The 17,412-nt window shown below is 41.9% G+C and overlaps 1 protein-coding gene across 1 annotated transcript in view; it reads left to right on the top strand.

Annotated features, from left to right (window-relative positions):
• Positions 1-17,412, top strand: part of COL24A1 (collagen type XXIV alpha 1 chain) — a 331,774-nt gene that overhangs the window by 150,722 nt on the left and 163,640 nt on the right. The gene's annotated exons all lie outside the window — the stretch shown is intronic.

The following is a 17,412-nucleotide window of genomic DNA, read 5'->3' as shown; positions in this document are numbered from 1 at the left end:
CCTGTGCTGAGAAAACAGGGGCAAGCGGAAAACTGCACATGTTTTCATGTTTTCTAGGCACAGGGAAAATGGAAATGTGGCCCAATCTTCAGTTTCAGTTTCGGCTCACCCACACTTCCACAATCCCGCTCCTAGAAAACACGGGTCTGATCAGTTTTCTGCTTGTTCCACCACTTCCTGTTTAACGCTAAATTTGAGCAAGCATGAGTCTATGGAAAACCCAGTTGAGATTTGGTTCAATTTGGCACGAAAGAGCTGGTTTTCCCAGAGGAAAGTGGCAGGACATGTGGAAGTTTGGATGAGCCCTTTCTCCGTTTCTCATTTCCTAGTCTTCAATTCTCCACATTTCCACATCAAGTTTGCAATTTTTATTTTTTATTTCAAAAGCCGCATGAAAATTCATCAGTAGATTACTCATAGTATGCATTTTTGTGTGCAATTTTGCCCAATACACACATTTTTGCAAATAGGTTCCTCCTACTATGATGCCTTTTTAAATGCTATTTCACCCTGCTACATATTTTAGTTGCACACTTTGCCTTCGTATATGCATTTTTTGTACACGTTACTTGGCTGGAGCACTATGTTGTAAAATTCGGAAAAGTGTGGCTTTTGAAAGGTGGCTGTGTTACTGATCACACACATTGTTTCAGAAAGCATGAATTAAGTAGATATTCCTTTAAATGCAAACAGAATTGAATTTTATTCCCCATCGCAAATGCATTTGTAAGTGATATGGGCTAATAGTGAGCATGTGGGCTATATGATCCCAGAATCAGGGCCATTGTATGTTGTTAACTGCATATAGGAATAGATGGAGTTCATCTGCCTGTGAATCCTCAGAATGTAGTCTTATATCTGGCCCATTTCCACCTGGCTTGGGGAAGATGGAGTCCTGGCCGACCAAATTTTTGTTAGTTTGCTAATATTGATATAACTACTATATTTACGAAGCGTAATACATTGCATTTAGATGGCTTTTGGTCCAACTCAGTAGAGATCTTCTTACATTTTTGGTATTCACTGAAGATTACTTCCATGTAAACTTGAATACTTACTAGGGAGTATATCCTACTGAAGACTATGGCATTTGCTTTGAAGGAAACACACATGGGATTGTGGTGTTGCACTGTGAGTCTTTTTGGAACAGAAATTGCTGCTTCTGCTAAATCTGAAGAATGGATTCTATTAGCAACATACTTCCAACAATTTGCAGGAATCCGGTTGGGAATGACATCAGCCAGTGACTGTAAACACCACGAGGACATGAGCCCTCTTCAGGCGGAGTGTCCGTATTAATTTAACTCACAAACAGATTGCTGGAGGTGAGGGGTGAGCACGCCAGCTCTGCTCCCTGTTGCTATTCTTGACTTTCTGGAATAGGCAGCCTCTGATACCCATGAAGGCTGCCAATGTGTTTAGAATCCTGTTTTGCCTATGTTCTCAAATGCACAGGGGTCCTTTGTGAATACAAGGTGCTCCCCATTTAAAGATTATTGTCTCACACCAAGCCACGAAGAGCCATTGGGATGACAATGGCGGGCAGACCTAGTTTCTTTTACTTGTTGAGTTAATTTGAAGACTGAATGCCTGAAGAGATCTGGGGTGGGGGTGGACCTGAGCCACAGCACATGTTTATTCTTCCACGTGAAAAAAAGCATGCTCCGCAAATAGTTTTGAATAGTAGGGAAGGGCCATATCTTGGTGGAAAAGGACAAGCTTGGCATGCAAATGGTTTGAGGAATAACACCTGACATCTCCAAGTCAGGTTCAGGAGACTCCTGCTGGAAGCTATGGTGAGCTGCTAATGGCCAGGATAGATGATATTGAGCTAGATGGACTTTAGTACATGGTATCTTCCTACGTGCTGCAAGTGTTTGTTTTTGCTGTTAAGAGCACAGACTGGAAAAACCCAATGCTTGCAAAGTCTTTGTAAGCTGCTCTAGTGCTGGAGGCATAATTTCTATAAATTATGGTGAACTTAGGAAGAAATCATATTACAAGACAGAAGATAAATTGACTAGTGGATAGTAGTAGCATCTAGGGAAATTATGTGATGATTTACAGATTGTTATGATCAAACATTTTCCCCTTGGCATGCCTTACTTTACATATTTACCTAAAGAGCACTGAAGTGCAAACTCTCTGCTTGCTTTCGGCTATAGGAGTGAGAAGCCCTCTCCTTATCTCCTTCGTATCTCAAAAGCTTCCTAGTTTTCTAAATATAAGGTTTAAAACATTTTCCTTTTGCTTCCTGGCAGCAACAAACTTTGTAAAAGATGGAAAACTCATTAAGCATTGCAATGTGTGGCTAGAGTTTCCTCTCCTTTGAGGTCAGTGAATGGGCAAATCCTCTATAGTAGTTTATGAATATACCTACCTGAAATGCACAATACAGAAACTTGTTTTCGGGATCTGTTCCACCAGCCTTAAAACTAAGAGGCTCTGCAATGCTTAGAATTGAAGATAATTGTTAAGTGGCTTTAAATACAGTGGTACCTCACAAGACGAATGCCTCGCAAGACAAAAAACTCGCTAGACGAAAGGGTTTTTTGTTTTTTGAGCTGCTTCGCAAGACGATTTTCCCTATGGGCTTGCTTCGCAAGACGGAAACGTCTTGCAAGTTTGTTTCCTTTTTCTTAACACCGTTAATACAGTTGCGACTTGACTTCGAGGAGCAACTCATAGAACGCGGTGTGGTAGCCTTTTTTGAGGTTTTTAAAGACTTTGGTGATTTTTGAATCTTTTCCAAAACTTTCCCGACACCGTGCTTCGCAAGACGAAAAAAATTGCAAGATGACAAAACTCGCGGAGCGAATTAATTTCATCTTGCGAGGCACCACTGTACAGCCAATGTTAAAACCATGCTTAATTGGAAGTGCATGTCATTGGTGTTCTAAGCCACTTACTGCCAAGTAAACATGCTTAGAAATGCTGTGCCTTATCCCCATATTTGTTAGCGCGCTCTCTCTGTCTCTCTCTCTCTCTCTCTCAGCTGCTTTGGTTGGCTTTTCTGCAGAAAGAAGTGAGGCAGACCTAAGACCCATCTACTCTGTTCTCTCAGTGGCCAACCAGATGCCAATGGGAAGAAGCACACAACCAGCACAGAAGTCCATTCCCTAACATCTGGTATCCAGAGGCATATTGCCTGTGATACTGGAAGAAACACGGTCATCACGACTAGTATCCACAGGTAGCCTTATGCTCTATGAAAGTGCTGCATTTAATGGCCTTATGTTCTCAAGCAATGAATAAATTACCTTTGCTAAAAGCAAGACAAGCCATGTCCAAGTGTCCATGGGCTTCCCTCAGGAATTTCCAGAGTACAATCGTACGAAGTCTCAGTCGCATGGCCTTCTGAAAAGGTTTGTTCCTTTTCCTCTGCTCAGCAAACTGACTTGCAAAGACAGTAATTCAGCAAATTGTCTGTGATAATGCAAACTCAACTTCCATACAGTAAGCCAATGGAGTCATTTGTCTTCTGTAGACATCACACTGAACAGTTGTTTCAGGACAACTCCCAGATCCTCTTCACGTGTCTGCAAGAAGTTCGGCTTCCACTTCTGTTTTAGATTAGCCACAGCTGGCTGTGTGATCTGAACCTGGAGGAACAGTGGTTAATCTCAGTTATGGTTTGTTGGAAAAAGCCAACTTCAAACCATAGTTTAAGAAGCTGAGTGGCTTTTAACAAAACCTAGTGAAGATTAACCACTATTTGTCCGTGCTTGGATGAAACAGCAGACTGAGAGTAATCTAAAACAGAAAAGAAAGCTTCTGAATACTTCCATGTTGCTGCACCAAAAAAGAGGAGGGGGAGTGTGGGAGTCTAAAGCTCAGCTTGTTCATGTAATGCTAAACCATGGTTTAGTGATAAGTGTAAATGGGATCATTGTGTAGCAACTGACTCTAAGCCCTAGTTTTCAATCTGCCAAATGGAACTAACAGAGGCGAACCCTGTGGAGCTGATATATGAGCATGACTAATCAACTGTAACAACTTTGCTGCCTATATTGTTGTCCTGTTGTTTTGCAATTTTCAAAAGTTATGCAAAATTTAAATTTGCAAGTTCCTCAGGGCAAGGACACAATTTTATTTTATTTTTGCTTACTATCTGTCATACACTATGGAGGGTCATGGTGCTAAAGCAGAATGCTCTTAAAATTATAGTACTGGAGTTGGCTACCCATATTTTCATAGTATGATTTCATTCTTTGTGTGAGCCGGGAATTGTTTCTGAATTTCCTAGTATGGCTACCAGGACAACACCCTGGCACAAAAAGTGAATGCCACACAGTCGCAGCCAGGAAGAAATTCAGACCCACTAATAGAACATGCTTGTCTTGCCTAAATTTGGCATCACACCTACGCAAAGACTTTACTTCAACAATGCCACACTTTGCTTGAACCTATAGTTCGTGACTATTAAAAGGTCACATTTTTAAAAAAGGCGGGGGGGGGGGTTAAATTTCAGTCCCTCACTTTGTGTATGTGCTCCAAAGTTACTTAACACTTGCTTGCTCCTATTTTCTTAGCATGAAAATGCTCATCAAAACTTTTTGAAGTGTACTTTTGGACAGAATCAGTATCACTGGTGCAGACGAGTAGGGCTTGCAACAAAATGTTCCAGTGTATCCTACGCTAAAAGGAGTGTTTCTGTTCGCAATTTCAGCCAACTATTCCACTGAAAATCCCCTTGTTTTCCCGATTTTTGTTTTCTTACTCACAGTTAACATTCCATGAGTACTCGGCAAGCTCAGTTTGCCCCTTGGGTTTCTTAGAAAAAGTTTTATTATTATCATTATTTATGTAAACCTCAAAGTTACTACTGAACATGCCAATATGTCTATTTTGTTTCTCGGTGGCCCTGTTTTGATCCATTTCTGCTGCCACTCACCATCTGAGCTTGCTGTTAGGGGGGGTGATGCTAAGGCAGAATGTCAACATATTTGGCTTCCACCTTGAGACTTCAAAGGCTGGTTAGAGCTTTTCCTTTGCAAAGTGAGGCTGGAATAGCATGATTTCCAACAAAGAGGGGGAAGGCCAATGTTCCTCTATAGCTCCCCACAGCCCGAGTTCCAGAACCATCCTTCTGTTGCAAACATGGCCTGGGATATGAGCTAGGAACAACCCAGTTGACAGTTGTTGGAGGGAGGGCAAGTGCCCTCCTCCCACTTACGCCTTTTCAACTGGCAGTTGTGCCCCTCTCAGCCCCACTTTTTTAAATGCCTGTACTGTCACTGAGGACACAGAGTGGAGTGGAAGGGGAATGTGTATTTCTGCCCTTAGAAATGTCTTGGCTTTTCAGACTTTTTATTAAAAGGGCTGCCTAGGAAGTCTAGGATTTGAGATGATTATTATTATTCACAAACTTCCAATTGTCTGTCTGGTATTATGCTTAAAAGAGGGGGGGAGGGGAGGACCTTTGTCCCAGAAAAATCCCAAAAGCAATTAATTGATAATGGGAAACACATGGAAAGGCAACTTAAAAATAAAACATGACATCCATAAAAACAGAATGTTTGCTGTATTTACTCATTGCAGTTGTGATGTGGGTTATTATTATTATTATTATTTGCATTACTAGCAACTGTAATCAGGCCTAATTGTCCTGAATGGTGAGACTAAGGCACAGAGAAACACGGGCTTAAATTTTTTTTTTTAATTCTTTTTTAAAAACATGTGCACCGCTTTAGTTCCTTAATTATCTTTTCATAGTACCCCTCTTCATAACCAGCTCCAATGTGATAACCACGAGCGCCCCTCATAGTGAGCTGCCATTTGAGCGAGCAAATGTGGTTACACGATGGATGCCTTCATTTGTGGTACCCAGCCTTGTCGTAAAAAGGGCTGTCACGTCAATTAGTTGTGGTTCCCAAACTTGCCTCCATCCATGTGTCTCCTCAGGAACCTTGCGAGGTATCTTGACAGTAATCTTTGTGCTGTAGGCGATTTGTGAGACACTAACCAGGTCTGTTGGGACGCGGGTGGCGCTGTGGGTAAAACCTCAGCGCCTAGGACTTGCCGATCGTATGGTCGGCGGTTCGAATCCCCGCGGCGGGGTGAGCTCCCGTCGTTCGGTCCCAGCTCCTGCCCACCTAGCAGTTTGAAAGCACCATTAAGTGCAAGTAGATAAATAGGTACCGCTTTATAGCGGGAAGGTAAACGGCGTTTCCGTGTGCTGCGCTGGTGCAGGCTCGCCAGAGCAGCTTTGTCACGCTGGCCATGTGACCCGGAAGTGTCTTCGGACAGTGCTGACCCCCGGCCTCTTAAGCGAGATGGGCACGCAACCCCAGAGTCGGTCACGACTGGCCCGTACGGGCAGGGGTACCTTTACCTTTACCTTTTAACCAGGTCTGTTAGACTTTACCACTGTCCCCAGCGCTCTTTGCTGGCTCCGTAAGAGAAGGAAGAGATATTGAATGCTGGTCAGGATGTCTTTCAGAGTAGCTGGCCTGCCATTGCTGATCTGATTGAAGAACCCTCAGCAGGTTTGCAAAGAATAGCCAGAGCTCCTAGGTGCATTCTCATATATGTTCCTTGAATTATTACCATGTATGCTCTTTGAACAGAATCTGCAAACTTGTTTCTTTATAGTAATATTTTTTTGGATGGAAAATCTACAGTGGCATATAATGGAGTCACAGTCATCTTAAGGATGAGTTGGCATTATAAATGAAAAACCGGGGAGTAGCCTCCATGGCTTATAGCTGGGAAATGGTTTAGCACACTAATTTGAAACTTGGCAGTGTATGTGAGGTAAGTTCACACCAAACTGGGGGTAGAAAAGATAATAAATGACTTGTTTTGAATGAGTTAAATGTTTCATGAGAGACTTTGGTATATGGAGAAGCCGTGTCCCTTTCAACTCTCTGTGTGGATGAGCCCTAAGTCTAACATAACCACACAATGTTTGTTGTAAGAATAATAGGGAAGAACAATACCTTGGGTTCACTGAAGAGAAGGCAGGATATAAATCTAATAGGCTGATTATTCAGTTCTTCCTAGAAATCTATATTTCAGTGGTGTTGGTGTTTTGCCAGCTGCATTCCCTCTCCATTAGATGTTAACTTGATATCATGCTGTTGCCTCCGAAAAATTCAATGGGTATTTCTATGGAAGGACTGAAATGTGATTGGGACATGAATTGGCTAGATAAATCCTTGCTCTCCTGCCTCATCAAGATTCATCAGTTTATCATCTGGCAAATACCCTTGACCGACTTCTTTCTTCTTCTTCTGCGTAACTTGTTGGGTGTTTGCCTAGGTTTCTCATGGTTCCTCGTAAGGCACATACTATGTCATCTCTCAAATGAGATCTGACAGGTTTCCTACTCAAGCGCAGAGCTGCTTCCATGGGATGGTTTGCATTAAGGGCGCCTCAGTCTTCCAGCAAAGATTTTGCTTGTAGCTTTGTCATGGACTTCTTCTCCTTCAGGAGCCGCTTTCTGAATGCGTTTTGAGGGCAGCACATTCTGGCTTCCTGAAACACAGCGCTTCTTCTTTCTCAGCCTGAGAAGCCTTGTGGCAGAAAGCCTTCATTCCACCTCACGGTTTACTTACCCATCTCCCCCCTACGCTTTCCAATTTCGCTCCCTGTCTACATTCCTTCGTTTTTTGTAGCTGCTCATCTTACAACATTGCAAGACTGCATAGTTATTTGTGGCTTGGCCTTTTTCTTGCGAGCTATATGCCACCTCAAGTTCAGGCCTATAGACGACTTCTATATTTGGGTTTTCAAGATGTTCTACTGCCCAGGCGGGTTGGCCATGCAAGTTATCGGGCAACTAGGTGATCGGTTGAATGGTTGGAGCTTAATTGAGGCAACAGCTTTTTGCCTTACTGCAACCACTTACAGTATGTTCCCCCAAGTGCTGGCTGGTCTCCAAATTGAAGCCAAGGCTCACTTGATCTCTAAATTAGAGCCACACCCACATGCCACTTGATCCCTAAATAATAACCATACACACAGAGGCCTGGGTGGGCACTATAGGCAGATCAGAGGGAGAAGTTGTTGGAAGTCTTGAGATGCAGCTGTAGGCTGCTATAGCTGCAAGGGAAGCATAGCTAGTGAGGAACCACCAGCCTTCCTAGATGCTGCTTCTTTTGCCAAGCTATTGGTCTTCTTTCAGTATTAGACGGATAACTTTCAAGTTATCTGACCTCATTTCCTACTTCCTTCTTCCTCTTACCTGGGGAGAAGAGACATCTTTGTGTGTGCCTCGTGCTGAGATGAAAGATGGCTCTTTGTATCTTCTCCTTAGTTAGATAGAACTAGGATATTTCCTATGAAGGATGTGCTGCTGTAATAAACATAGTTTTCTTATTTCCCTAAATTCAAGAGCCACGGTGCAATTATATAGAGAGCAAAGTGGACTTCTTCCACTGGGATCTGGTATTCTGTTCAGCTTCTGTAAGCATGTTAACAAGTCAACACCAACAGAAGTAGCTATGGCTGTCAATGCATTAAGTGTTAAAATATCTACTGATTGTTTTTCATCTGAACTGATAATGGTGCAAAAGTCTGCTTAAAAAACGGTAAGGCAGAAAGCTAAGAAGGCTGATAAAATCAGTGATCATTTGCAGCATTAAACCTAGCACTCCAGAAAGGAGTTAGGAGTGCAAAAAATAGGACAAAATATGAGACCAATTTGTACATTTTAGCTGATCTTTAAAGATGGGAATCTAGAAATAACCACTATAAATTAAATAGAAATACAGTATGTCTGCACCATTGTTGGGAAGACTGTGACTGCTCAGTCTGCTCTATAGATGGTCACTGTTGCTAGGCAACACCACATCCTCTGCTCTCCTCTTCTGATGGTTCTCCATCTTATTGGACTTGGACCAGACAGCCTTTTAAATAAAACAGCTATTTCAAACTGAGAACTGTCCTTTGTAAAGTAGGATATGCAGTCACCCTAACTTGCAACCTTTCTGGATTTAGGAATAATAGGAAATGCAACTGTTTGAAAGCACTGCCTTTCCCTTCATTCTATGAAATACTAATACTAATACGAGCTAATGTAATCCATCAGAGCTGGTCTAACTGATACAGTGCAGTCATGTTAGGGCTGCACTACAGCAGAATCAAATGATGGATTCTGTGGCTAAATGTCCTCTTGCAAAACATCCATCCTGCAGTTCATAACTAGCAAACCAAAGAGAATTGGTCTAGCTCAAGCACTCTCCCTGATGTATTGGTTTCCTGTGTTTTGTTTATGCACCCCAGAGGAAGTCTCAACCGTGGCAGTGTAAGGAACACTGGAACAGCTGCCATGACAGGATGAAGTGGAAGTTCTGCGAAGTTTGGGTTGGGTGGGGGGAGAGATAAAGTGTGATGTATATAAAAATTTAGCTGAAAGAGGCCAAAGGGAAGTTGATAGGGTTGTTTTTTTTAATGCCAATAGGCCTTTGCAACTGTTTAATTAGCCAGTCACTTTTAAAATTATATTTTTATTGGGGAGGGTTTGTACACTGCCCTTATAGTATAGAAATACTTTCATAAATAAACGATAAAATAAATCTGTCCCAATGGCACTTCCTTGACTGTAGGGAGAACATTATCTTCCTCCAGCTAAGGTTTGCTAATCGTTTTCTTTTGCAGTTGGCTCAATTCAACCCCCAATACACAGGGTGTTTTTTTTTGTAAAAGTGAAAACATTCAGATCCATTAAACAGCAGTCTGACATGGTACAGTCCCACTAAAGGTGTCCAGCCAGATTATTCTGAATGTGCAGACCACTTTGTTGCAGTTTTCTTATTTCCACAAAGCAATAAGTACGTGAAATATTTTAGGAACCCATATAAGCTTAGCGAGTTGTCATAAAAGACATGGTGTAAAGCTTTCCATTTCTTGGATTTCCTCAATCCATATTTGATAGACTGGTAATATTTTCTTTAACCAAAGCAATCAAATATAATTTCTGGCTTTCCCTTACATAACTTAAAATAAATATTGTGCTGCGTTACATTCCATAAATCTTGGTATATGGCCTAGCCCTGTATATTGTGGTATTCAGAGGAAATACTTTTTTTGAAGTAGCTTCAGTTTCCTTAGGATTCTTCTGCCAGACACAGGAACTACAGCAAAAAAAACCCCATACATGTCTATATAGAAGTCAAATATTTATTACATGCTTCTTGGACTGATGGGCTCTACCATTCCATTCCCAAAGGCGCATTATATTTTTGCCTTATTTTAGGAACTTGCAATGATTCTGGCTATAATTTCCTACTGTAGTTTCTCATCTCAGTGATAATACTTTTCCATGAACCATTGCACCTTAAAAATCTAATTACTTACAATGCTGCTTGTTTGTTCATTTGAAGAGAATATTGGTACTGCCTTGTCTGCTTTGCAATCCCAGGTAGATGGCTCGTGTTTCCACAACTCTTCGAAAATATATGATATATGTATATGCAAATTCAGCATTCTTTCTTTTCCACTGAAAGAAAAAATTGCAATCCCAAGAAAAGGGATCATTTCTCATAAAGAAGTACTAAGAATGGCACAATGACACTGGGGGCGGAAAGGAAATCAACCAAACAAATGAAACTAAAATATACGAGATGCAGGATGCTCGTAGAGGCATATCTTAAATTCCGGTATGTGGAAATGGGCAATAATAGTCCCTTATTGAATTTCTGACTTGGTTGTGGCTCTTTTCTATGGGAACATCCACTGCAAATTTTGCCAGGGCAAGCCACAATGGAACTTCTGGGTGCTACCATGCTTTCAGTGGCAGCTAGCAAGGTAAGTGGTAGTGCCCGGAACTGTTGAATGGCTGCCCTAGTTGTGGGGCCCCTAGACGCATTTTTTCTGTGCTTTTTTCTGGGGGGACACAGGGGTATATATAACCCTAAACATTTTGTGAATCTAATGGGAGAAGAAACTATTTTTTAAAAATAGTTTATTCTCTAGCACGGTGAATCGTCAGTTCCGTTGCTAACCCCGATGGCAGCCTCATTTACTGTCATGGTGTTTCCTGAGTTTCAGACAGAAGTGAGCGTTTAATGTATAAAGTAGGAGTTGAAATCTAGCGCAGTGATTGGTCAGTTTTGTTGTTACCACCCCCAAAGGCAGCTTCATTTCCTTTCCCAGTGTTTCCTGAGTCTCAGACGGAAGCGAGCGTTTAATGCGTGAAGTAGGAGTTGAAATCTAGCATGGTGATTGGTCAGTTTTGTTGTTACCACCCCTGATGGCGGCTTCATTTCCTTTCCCGGTGTTTCCTGAGTCTCAGACGGAAGTGAGCATTTAATATGTGAAGCAGTGTGGAATGTGGATGTGTGGAGTTTTACTGATGAAAGTTTGGCCTCATTGAGGGGCAAGTATTTCAGTATGAGTAGGAAAATTACTGTTTTTCATCATCACAGCCAGCAAAGAAGTGTAAAGTTAATGATGGCTCTGTAAAAACAAAAGATGGGATAACGGTGTTGTGCATGTTCTTTGTACTTTTGTCCATTTACTGTATTTATTTCCCCCTGATTTGAACTATAAAATGGTGATTTTCTTGAGTCAAAATGAGAGTACCCCTAAACATTTTTTTTGTTTTAGAAAAAAAAGCACTGCTGATAGTCACTGCAAATCAGGGTGTGCTTAAAACTAGCACAGTGCAGATGCACACCTAAACTAAATCCTGTAAGTACTTGTGTTTTTACAGCATGCTGACTCAGTAATGTCCACCAGCAAGGGCTTCATGGGGCTTCCTCAGCTGTTTTTTACATCCTCATTGTTTCACTGCTGCTGTTGCATATAACTAGGGTGCGTAGAGGAGGTCTTCCTAGTAGACCTTGCCCTAAATCATGACCTGCCATGCTAAGCACTTTTAAACCATACTGATTTCAAGGAGATGTACAGCTCAATCCTATGCCTACTCAGCAGGAAGCATGTCAAACCAAAAAGTGTATTTATGATTGCAACCTTCAGGATGTATTTAATTCTCGCCCATAAAAATTAGTGGGGATTAAACTTGGGTGCACCAAATCCTCCCCCCCCCTTTTTCTTCCTGTGTTTCAACTGCTTTGAGAAATAGCTGTTCTCATAACTCCTGTAACGTTATTAGTATCGGAGGTTCTGTTTATATAGATAAAGAATTTAGTATGTATGTGGTAGAAATATTTCACAGTGGGAAAAATAACTGCGTTGCATGCAGAGGACATTTTTTAATGTTCACCATGCACATAAAATCCCTCATGCAGGAAAATATGCTGAAGTCAGTGGGAGTATTGTATTAATAAGGGTTTGTTATGAATATAATGTCTGTGGATTTGGCAATCTTTTTGTCACTACTCCTTTTATAATGTACACAGGGCCCTCGCTTGTATTGTTTAACTTTTTCCTGTGCATGTTTCAGGGGACAGCTTGGATGAAGCCTCTGAGACAGAATTATACAGAGCTTCACAGTAAAGATAGAAGCACAGGAAAAACCAATTGAAGTTAAAGCAGCAGAAAGGGAGAGAAGAGTATTGTGTTTCTTTTGGCACAGTGTTACTCCCAAATTACATCTGTTCTTCGAACATTTTCCAGAAGGAAGGTTCTTAGATCGTACCCTAATTGTATTCAGTAAAAAACCTCCATTCCATCATCTTTTAAATTCTTCTCTACATTTTAGCGCCAAGCTTTGCTGGCATAGCCCAGAAAGAATAGAAGCTGCCAGTCCTTTGGAATCACACTAAATAAAGAAGCCCACATTTTTAGGCCTCTTGTCTCTGTTTCTTGGCTGAGTGCAGCATCGCTGATCGAGATCAGCAACTTACAAACAGAATGTTCTATTTATGGAGAGCAGAAAATGCTGCCGGTGCTGGTACACTGAAAACTAAAAAAGGAATAAGGGTAAAATAAAAAATATTAAAACACTGGTTTAAAATGCAGAAAGGTGAAACCTGCAAAAAATAAATAAATTTGGGGGCCAGTCCTGGGAAGTGAGCACATAGAGATACTAAGTATCTGTAGAGCAGGGATGGATACGTAACTTGTGGCCTTCAAGACTCCAATTCCCATCAGCCCCTGCCCATATGGCCTGTTATGTACTGAAGTTCTCACCCTGGGCCAGCAGGGGGATACCGTAGATAGTTTTCACTCAGGTCCACTGTCAGGGAACTGCCATCAGTGCCGGAGGGAGAGAGCAAAAGCCAGATGCATTATAGAGAGCCTCCAGGGATCGGGAGAAGTAGCTCCTCTTCTGGGGAAGAGGATAAATGCAGGTCCAGTGGAGAGGAGGCGCAGACGTCGGAAATGGCGAGGCGGTCCCAGGACTCCTTGCCCGGGAGAAGCGAGGAGGGAAGGGGTCCTCCACTGCCCACGCCCTCTCTGCGCAGAAGGCATTCGCGCAGAGAGGCACGGCGCAGACTGGGCGTAAAGGAGCTTCTTTGTTGGAGGAAGTTCAAGAACCGCCCACTCACGGATTCTGCCAGCGATTGAGTCAGCCACGGGCGAGTGGTGCTCCGGACAGATAAAGTTTACTTTCGCAGCCAGCCAGGGAGATATTTGCCTGCTTGTTCACGAGCAACCCTTTGGAACCATAACATCCGCATATGCAAATAAGGGACTGAAAGTGACGTTCAGTGATTGGATAGTTACAGAAAGTTGTTACAGTTGCGTTGTAGTGGAGCTCTATATAAGCAGGCTGACTGAACCCTTCAGTTCAGTTCTGTTCTGGCCTGTGAATAAACAAGAGCTGTTTGAAGTATCGCTGTGTCGTCTGATATGTTCACCCACAAATCAACATGGCCAACGGTTAGGGATAATGGAGTTATAGCCTGACAACATCCAAAAGGCCACAGGTTCCCTGCTCCGGCTATAGAGATTTTAAGTACCTATATTGCTCCTTCCAGTTCCCTTGGGATCTCAAATTTCAGCAACACCCTGTGCAAGGCCAAAAGTTGGTCGTCCCTGTCCCTCGCCTTTTGTCTTCCATTCTACATCATAGTTGCGTCACCCCTGAGACTCCGCACCCAGTGCGAACGAACTGGTTGCGCTCCCCTAAATCTGCCCCTGCAGTTCCTTGAAGGAAAAGGGATCCCTTTCAGATTAGCAAAACTTGGAAGCAAGAGCAGTGTTATTTCTTGTCCTTTAATGCTGGCAGTATCAGGGTATGTTCAAACCCATGTGAATATGGTAAGGGGCTGGCAGATGTTTGGGAATGGATGGGGTGTATGTTTCTCTTTGAATTTCTAGTGGTAAAGCATTCTTACAGCATTCATCCCTTGGTCATTATCTTCATGAATGTCTGAAAGCGTTGCGAATGCAAGCAAGGTGGAAGGAACATGGCATGTTTAGCTTTGAGGGAAATATGGACCTGTGTGGACATTGACAACCCAGACTTTCCCCAAGGGGTGACCTAGCTACGTTGATGTCTAATCTACTGATCTGTGATGCATTTTGTACTTGTTTTATGAATGTAAACTTGTTGTTGATCTTACGCTGCTCACTGCTATGGTATTTTGTTTTCTTCGTGTTGGTGGGACAATACGTTTTGCAAATAAACCGTTTTCAAAAATCTAAAAACTATCAAAGCAGAGGCTGTGCCAAGTACCAATGGGTCACAATGAATAGGTTGGATATACATTTTCTAATTTTAGGAAAGGCTGAACGGTATAGTAGGAGCCTGTCCATATGATTCTTTTAGTGTGTTACATGAGCAATTTGAAGAGGCCTTGGTTTGCTTGAAGTGAGGTAGTCATGATTGTAATTTGTTGGTCTGAATGCCAGTGAAAAACTTCTGAAAGTATCTTGAATGATGCTATGTTGACATGTGATATAGTTTTATGGCGAAATGCTCAAACCAAAATTACCCTTGCAATAATGTCAGTCCACTTCTTGGCATACCAGAAAATTGGCTCTGAATTACGTTGAGAGCGACTGAATCTCCAGTTCTACAGCTTTTAAAGAGGCAACAAAATGATTACCTGTCAAAAAAAAGGGGGTTAAATCTGGGAAACTTTCACAGAGACCATCAAGCTTCACCCCAAAGTGCCAATTCTGTGAAGTTCGCTTCTGTGACTATTTTTCAACTCTAGTTTTATTTTTGGACTTCTGAGAATATTTTAATAGGTAACAAAAAGAAAAGGCAATTCACTACTTTCAGGAACTTTTTGCCCCTCTAAAAACCTTTCTGGTAATTTTATACAAATGGGCAACACTAGACAGGAAAAAATGCTCCATGAGTTTCAAAAAATTAACTATTTGCTTTCAACAAGTCTATAAAAAGGTAAAGGACCCCTGACAGTTAAGTCCAGTTGCGAACGACTCTAGGGTTACGGTCCTCATCTCGCTTTACTGGTCGAGGGAGGCAACGTTTGTCCGCAGGCAGTCCTTCCGGGTCATGTGGCCAGCATGACTAAGCCGCTTCTGGAGAAACCAGAGCAGCGCATTTACCTTCCTGCCGGAGCGGTACCTATTTATTTACTTGCACTGGTGTGTTTTCGAACTGCTAGGTTGGCAGGAGCTTTGACCAAGCAATGGGAGCTCACCCCGTCATGGGAATTGGAACCGCCAACCTTCCGATCGGCAAGCCCAAGGCTCAGTGGTTTAGATCACAGCGCCACCTGCCTCCTGAACAACTATATATGTGGGTTCAAATAAGAATTAAGCAATATGACCTTCAGACTCCTTTTTTTACAACACTGAAAAAAGGCCTAGTTTGCATATTGTACAAGTTAGGCTTCTAAATTAATCAGAACATAAAGTTGGTTCCCTAGGCTTAAGACTGCATGTCCTGGCCACTGATAAGGGCCAGAGGACCCTGGGAGTGTATTAGGCCACTACTAGGCTACTAGGGTGCTGAAATGGGATTGTAATCACCAGAGTGGACATAATGATGCCAAGCGCTACTTGTATGGGAGCCATTTTTGGATTCGGCCAGCAGATACTTGATCTGAACATTATCATTAGTCCCAGAGCATTATCAGTATCACCAATCCCTATGTGCTTGCTTATCCATCTCTGCAGTGCTTGCTCAAACCTCTAGATTTGGAAGTAAAAAGATTGGTACAGAGCTATCATTAATTTCTAGCACTGTCTTCTTCAAAAGGTGGTTGAATTTGTAAAGGCTGCTTTGAATTTCTCAGGAGAGGAGTGGTAGAAAGCAGGGATATTTCATTAGCACTGTGGGAATACCTCTTCTATGTGGTTCTTTCTATCCCTAAATGACTTCAGTTCAAGCTGGTCATTATAAGAACTATATAACTTTAAAACCGATGCCCCAGTTTACAGGTTTTCCTCTTTCTTGCTCTTCCCTCTTTCCTTTTGTGCCCTGCTTTTAGATCATAAATCTGAAGGCAAGCACTGTAAATAGACCACTCTTGGGGCCTTTTCAGCTTCAGGGTGGGGTAAAAACAATTGAAACAAAAATGTTGCACCTTATTGCGAGTTCCTTCACAATATTTCGTTTATTCATTGCAGATGACCCAGAAATCCAAGAAGTTTCTTCTACAACATTTAATGATAAATTTTACAACACAGTATATAGCTCATCTTTTTAACCATCCCACTTTTGTGTGAATCGGAACGTTTCGGAGGTGTTGCAGTGAGTGCACTGAACCTTTTAAAATCTCTGATTCAAAACACATCGAGAAGAACCATCTTCTCATCTCCCTCTCTGCTGGAGATCCAACAGCTGCAATGCAAATTCTTGTCAGATTTGCTGACACCTTTATTATACTGTGACATTTTCCCCCCTGCAACTAAAACAAACACCACACTCTAAGGTAGAAGTACCCCTTGTATACATTGAAAGTGAATACAGTACAGTATAATTTTCATCTTTATCGTTTAGAGATGTAAAATCTTAACATGCTGAGTCTGACTTGAAATATGGATGGTTTATCTGCATATTTACCTCCACCACCCAAGCTGAGAGGGGGGAAAAAACCCTGTGTTGACACACAGTGCTGTGAGGAGAGCCCTCAAATGGACATTTTTCCTTAAAGAGGGTGGCCTTTAAAAAGCCCCTTTCAGTAAAAAACAAACAAATGTAAGATACAAAATGGGAGGCTAGAAAGAGAACTAATTAATGGTAATTGCACCCGGGCAATAAAAGTGCAACCATGGTTATGCATATTCAGGGCCGGAGTTAGGTTTGATGAGGCCCTAAGCTACTGAAGGTAATGGGGCTCTTCATATGTCCAGCTGTCCTTTGTCAACAACAAATTGTCACTGTTTTTTGTGTTGAATATATGCCATATGGTGATTTATGGACCTAATAGGTATTTAAAGCCATTTGCACATGTTGCTATATGTAGGTTTTATTTTATTTGTTTTTCATCTTATATTTTGGAAACGTACACCCACTGTTTTTTTCCTTTAAATTTTTTTGGGGCCCCCAAAAGAGTGGGGCCCTAAGTTAAAGCTTGTTTAGCTTATAGGTAAATCCGGCACTGGATTCCTTAGCAGTTAAGACCCACTGACTGAACT

Source organism: Podarcis pityusensis, assembly GCF_964106645.2.
Source record: "Podarcis pityusensis genome assembly, chromosome: 6".
In the NCBI taxonomy this organism is placed as follows: Eukaryota; Metazoa; Chordata; class Lepidosauria; order Squamata; family Lacertidae; genus Podarcis; species Podarcis pityusensis.
Note: the sequence above shows the minus strand (reverse complement) of the source record. Positions and strands in the feature narration are given on the sequence as shown.